Source organism: Myotis davidii, unplaced genomic scaffold (assembly GCF_000327345.1).
Source record: "Myotis davidii unplaced genomic scaffold, ASM32734v1 scaffold642, whole genome shotgun sequence".
Lineage (NCBI taxonomy): Eukaryota > Metazoa > Chordata > Mammalia > Chiroptera > Vespertilionidae > Myotis > Myotis davidii.
The window spans coordinates 1,556,058-1,562,340 of record NW_006293957.1 but is presented as its reverse complement, the minus strand read 5'-3'; the positions used below and the strand labels follow the sequence as shown (position 1 = coordinate 1,562,340).

Sequence of the window (6,283 nt, the reverse complement as noted above, 5' to 3'; positions counted from 1 at the left end):
GCCAGAGGCATCAGGCCTGGGCGGGGGTCAGAGCCAGTGATGGGGGGAGATGGGGGTCACCTGTCCAAGCCTGACACCTCTGGCAGAGGCATCAGGACTGGGCAAGGGTCGATCAGGCGATCAGAGGGTGATAGGGGTCGATGCCTGTGACCGAGGCATCAGGACTGGGCTGGGGGCAGAACCAGTGATGGGGAGAAATGAGGGTCCCCGCCCCAGGCCGGACCCTTCTCCGAGTATGTGAGAGGGGGCAGGCTGGGCTGAGGGACACTCCCCCCACCCCCACCCCCCACCCAGTGCACGAATTTCGTGCACCCGACCCCTAGTAATGGAATAAAAGTCCAAAAATGATGACATGAAAATGAGCTTCCGGTCAAGATTTCCAATAGCAATCAAGGCTCACAGGAGGGCACGCACCGCCCACATGGAGGGGGGGACACCTGGAGTGCCCTACTCAGGTGACTGGGGAGGCTGTGCCACTGGGAGACATGGCACCCCTACATAACACGTTGAAACAAACACAGGGAGGTAGCCAAAATGAAGGAACAAAGAAATATGTCACAAATGAAAGAAGAGAAAAAATCTCCAGAAAAGGAACTAAACAAAATGGAGACAAGAAATCTACCAGATGTTCAAAACACTGATTATAAGGATGCTCAGTGGTCTTAAGGGAAGAGTAGAGGAACTTAGTGAGAGCTTCCACAGAGAGATAGGTAACATAAAAATGAAGATAGAAAACATAAAAAGAAATCAGTCAAAAATGAGTGATACACTAACTAAATGAAGAATACATTACAGGGAATCACAGATTTGGAAGAGATGGAAGCAAAAAATATCCAATCAGAACAGTAAAAAGAAAAAAAGAATCCAAAAAAAATGAGGAAAGTGTAAGGAGCCTCTGGGAAAACTTCAAGCAGTATGAGGTTGCTGGAAGAAGGAGAGAGAAAGCAAGAAATTGAAAACGTATTTGGGAAAGATAATGACAGAAAACTTCCCTAACCTGGTGAAGGAAATATACATACAAGTCCAGGAAGCACAGAGTCCCAAACAAGATGAACCTAAATGGGCCCACACCAAGACACCTCATAATTAAAATGCCAAATATCAAAGACAAAGAGAGAATCTTAAATGCAGCAAGAGAAAAGCAGTTAGTCATCTACAAGGGAGTGCCCATAAGACTGCCAGCTGATTTCTCAATAGAAACTTTGCGGGTCAGAAGGGACTGGCATATTCAAAGTGATGAAATGCAAAGACCTACAACCAAGATTACTCTTTCCAGAAAAGTTATCATTTAGAATCAAATGACAGATAAAGAGCTTCCCAGACAAGAAAAAGCTAAAGGAGTTTTCACCACCAAATCAGTATTACAAGAAGTGTTAAGCCCTAGCTGCTTTGGTTCAGTGTATAGAGCGTCAGCCTGTGGACTGAAGGGTCCTGGGTTCAATTCTGGTCAAGGGTACATGCCTGGGTTTCAGGTTCGATACTCCAGTACGGGGCATGCAGGAGGAGGCCAATCAATGATTCTCTCTCATCATTGATGTTTCTATGTCTCTCACCCTCTCCCTTCCTCTCTGAAATCAATAAAAATATATTTAAAAAAACAAAAATAAATTTAAAAGGTCTTCTTTTGGAAGAACAACAAGAAACCATAAAAGAAATGAATGATACAATTGCAATAAATACATATCTATCAATAATTACTTTGAATACAAATGGATTAAATGCTCCAATCAAAAGACATATAGTGACTGAATAGTTAACAAAACAAGACCCTTACATATGCCATCTACATGAGACTCACTTCAGATTGAAATACACACACAGACTAAAAGTAAAGGGATGAAAAAATATATTTCATGAAAATGGAAACAAAAAAAAAGAAAAAAAAGCTGAGGGTAACAAAACTATACCAGACAAAACAGACTTTAAACAAAGGCTATATACAAGAGACAAAGACCCAGCAATCCTAACTCTAGGTATTTATTTGAATAAACCCAAAAGACTAAGATAAAAAAACATAATCATCCATATGTTTATTTCAGAATTATTTATAATAGTCAAGATATGGAAACAACTTAAGTGTCCATCAATAAAGGAATGGATAAAGAAGGATATATATAATGGAATATGACTCAACCAGCAAAAGAAAGAAGCCTTACCATGTCCAAATACATGGACAGACATGGAGGGTGTTGTGCTGAGTGCAATAAGTCAGACAGAGAAAGACAAATGCCTGGTGATTTCACTTATGTGTGGAATCTAAAACAAAAAAATAAATGAATAAGCAGAACAGAAACAGACTCATAGGTCCAGAGGACATGTTGATGGTTGCCAGGTGAGAGGGGTATTGGGAGGAGGGGGATAAAGATGAAGGGATTAAGAAGCACAAATTGGTAGTTACAAAATGGTCATGGGGGTGTAAAGCATAGGGAATATGGTCCCTAAGATTGTAGAAACTATGCATGGTGTCAGATGGGTACTAGATTTATTGCTATGTTTGCTTTATAAGTTATATAATGTCAAACCACAGGGTTGTAAACCTGAAATACTTTTTAACTGGTGGGAAAATGAACCGCTGATGTTCCCTAGACAAGTACAGGGTCCGTGTACTGTGAGATGAGCATGCATACAGGCCTACTGCACAGTAGGCAGTGGAGGAACTGCAGGACACTGTCACATGCATTTTAAGGCAGAACTAAGGGACAGCATGAGCATGTGCTGCACATGTGTGTGCATGCAGGTGTGTGCACATGTGTCTAGGGCCTGGGTGTGTCACTGATGAGTGTGCATAGAAGGGCCTCAATGCAGGGAAAACAGAGGACAGAGGGCGGGTTTGCAGGAAGATCACATCAACAAGGACACAGACTCTGGTGGAAAGGGAGGGAGGGAACTGGAGGGGCGTCTGTTCTGCTACTGATGCATCTTGTGCGTGCGGTTCAGGGGTGCAGGGACCTCACTTAGTGCCAAGGACTGAGCAAGGGCCGCTTGCTTTGCCTTCAGAAATGCCCTTGGGGACCACCAGGCTGAGCCTGCGGGTGGCTGTGCTGGCCTCCAGCCCGCACCTGTGAGCACCAGAGAGGCCTGCCCAGACCAACGCCCATGGAGGAGGACGGGCCACGCAGTGACAGCTGGTTTCCTCCGGGACAGGGCTCTTCCAGCATCGCCAGCGATGACAAGTGCCGGCCAGGGCGCCACAGGAGGCCCAGCTGGCACTCGCCGCTGTGACAGACGGTCTGCTGCGCCCCCAGGTGGCCCATCCCTGACCAGCGGGCACGGCCTTCGGCAGTGGCACCGAGACACTGGCAGAGCTGCGCAGGGTGCTGCTTGCTGTCCTCTGGGACAATTACCATCACACGCTCTTCTTAGGGTGGGCCGGGCGCTAGACACCTCTGCACAGCCAACAGTACATCTGGTGGCAGCAGACACCCAGCTGTGGGGCCCCGAGAAACCAGCCCCGAAGCTGTTGGAAAAGGAAACTGTAGCTTCTGGGCCCGGCAGGCAAAGAGGGCACTGGCCTTGTGCTCACCCCTCTCTAGTGGCCCCTCCTCACAGCCCTGGGAGCAGCTACCAGTCTCGCCCCAAGAGGGGAGCGACTCCTCCAAGAACGAGAGACACGCACCAGCCTACCAGGAGCTGAGCAAGTGAGCCAGTCTGCTCTGGCCACAAAGACCTGGCTCTACACCTTGAACTTTCAGGTCTTGAGAAGAAAGAGCAAATTAGGGAAGCAACACAGTCCATTCTGGGATTACTGTACTGGGACCCCAGGCCCGGCTCTGGGTATGTTCCTGGAACACCTGTGCCGGGAGGTGGTGCAGAACTTTCTGATGGAGTCAGACCGTGGTTGTAAGATCACTCTACAACTAGCTAGCTCTGTGACCTTGGACTAGTTACCCAACTTCTCTGTGCATCCGTTTCCTCCTCTACCCACCAGGGATAGTTGCATATTGAGCCCATTTGGGCAAAGCCCAGGGTGCGGCCCACACTCCATGCAGGGTGCCTCGGCCATCGCCCTGTTCAAGGAGCCGGCTACGCTGTGTCCTGGCTGTAAAATGCCGCCTCGGACAGGTCCAGAAGCAGCGTGTGGGCGAGCGTAGCGTCTGTTTTAATTTGGATGCTTTGAACCTGGGGTGTGATTTCTGGGTCCCTGCCAGCCCCGGCCACCATTTGGTCTTAGACGCACAGGACACTCTGTGCCCGGAACCAGGTGGCGTCTCAGGCCTCCCCCCACCACCCCCGTTGTGGTAGCTCAGGATCAGATGGCATGGGCTGGGACGAAAGCCTAGTCTTACCTAGATCCTCTCTCCCCACCACACAGCACTGCAGACGGCTGCTCAGAGCGGTCTCTGAGCCGCTACTGAGGGCCCCCCATGCGCAGGCCTCGGGCACCGGCCGTTCTGTTTGTCTGGGCGCCTGGGGCTCTGCCCTGCAGTGTCCTGCCGCCACCGCCCAGGAGTGAGGGCTGCAGGGCCTGTCACACCAGGGCCCAGCCACTCCACACCCAACGGGGCAACCTTCACCCACCTTACCCATCTCCACAGCCACCGCTCAGCTCTCTGTGGGCTTCCCAGACTCTTAGCAAATGAATATCAGCCCCGTGGGCTTGGGGTGAAGATGATGCACAAAAACCAGCCACAAACCCAAAGCCAGGCCCACTCCAGCCTCCAGCCTCCAGGCTCCGCGGGCGAGAGGGTCTGTCTGCAGGGACAGTGGTTAATGAACCGTTGTTAGTCCACGATGGCGCCCATGCCTGCGGCCCCTCTGATCACAGTCTGCCGAAACAGGGGTCACCCTTAGTGTCCCCCTCTGGCATCGTTCCCCGGCACCAGCCAGGCAGGGCAGGGGCAGGCCACCTCTCTGGTGTCAGATCCCACGCCTGCAGCATCAGCCGCACCACAGCAGCCTCCTGTGTGCTAACCACTCTCTGTAAAGGCGTTGCTGAAAGTCCTTTCTCATGGGCCTGACTCGCAGCTGGAGAAGCCGAGGCCGAGGTGGAGGGTGGGGGCCTGAGAAGACCCCCAGGTAAAGAGGCTCAGGGGGAGGAGAGGCTTCCGGACCAGGGAGTGAGCAGCCAGAAGAGCAGGGCCATCCCTCGGGAGCCCTTCCTGCACCCTGCACTCTGCTCCCCAGGACCCAGGACCCCAACCCCCACGTGCCCCTGACAACCAGTGCCAGCTCCCTTCTCCTTCCAACCACAGGCCAGCCCCCGGCCGGGGGCAGGAGGGGGGGCTCTACCCCTGCCTGGACGGAGTCCGGCCATGCTTTTCTAATGTCAGACCTACGGGACCAGCGGACAGAAGAGCTGCGCCTACACTGTGGGAGGCACAGTGCCCGCTGTTGGTGCAAAGGTTCTCCGTGAGGCGGTGAGTTCTGGCCACGATGCTGTGTGGACACCTTCCTGGGCTCTGCGTCCCCTCAGCACAGAGGGACCCACCTCCAACAGCTCTCCCAGGCTTTCCAGGTGGTCTGTGCCCACCCGCCAGTCCTCCAGCTGCACGGGCACTGTGCTCTGGCCAGACTCCCGCGTCCATCCTGCTTCTCTCCCCTCCGGCCTCCCACCCGCCACGTGGGATCTGCCGCGCACACCCAGCCCCTCCCTCATATTCCAAGGCCTGGGGTACGCGTCACTACTTCAAGGACCTGTCAAAGATACTCCCTCTCCATGGGGGGAACTGTGTCCCCCCAAACAGACCCGCTGGATGGCTAGTCCACGCATGTACGCACGTGACCTTACTGTGAGGCAGGGTCTTCACAGAGGTCACGGGGCTTCTGAGGTCGCCAGGGAGCCCTAATCCAATAGCCTGGTGTCCTTTCACAAGGGTGAGCGTGGACGCAGAGAGGAGGCATGGGGAGAGCACCCCGTGACGACGAAGGCAGAGGTCGGGCCAAGTATCTATGAGCCAGGACTTGCCAGAGGCTCCCGCAGCAGCCATCCAGGGAGGGCGGGGCCAGGCCCCCCACAGCCTCAGAGGACCCCACCACCACCCCCAGATGCTGAGTTTCTGGCCTCAGGAGCCGAGGCCATGGATCTCTGTTGCCCTGCCATGGTTTGCAGCGCTTTGTCCAGCAGCCCGTGTGCATGTGCGTGTGCACTGGCTCCCGACAGACACGCTGGGCCGCATTGCATCTGCCCGCTCCTCGGCATGGCCAGTGCCACTCCCTGAAGGTGGAGACCACGGTTTTCTCAGCTGCTTTTTATGTCTAAAGCCTAACACAATGCCAGGCACACATAGGGGCAAATGGCTGTGGCTGTAGGGATGCAGGAGCCGGTGGGGGAAGGAAGGAAGGA

At 53.0% G+C, this 6,283-nt stretch overlaps 1 protein-coding gene across 1 annotated transcript in view; it reads right to left on the bottom strand.

Annotated features, from left to right (window-relative positions):
- Window positions 1–6,283, bottom strand: part of GRID1 (glutamate ionotropic receptor delta type subunit 1) — a 664,185-nt gene that overhangs the window by 65,353 nt on the left and 592,549 nt on the right. The window lies entirely within an intron of this gene.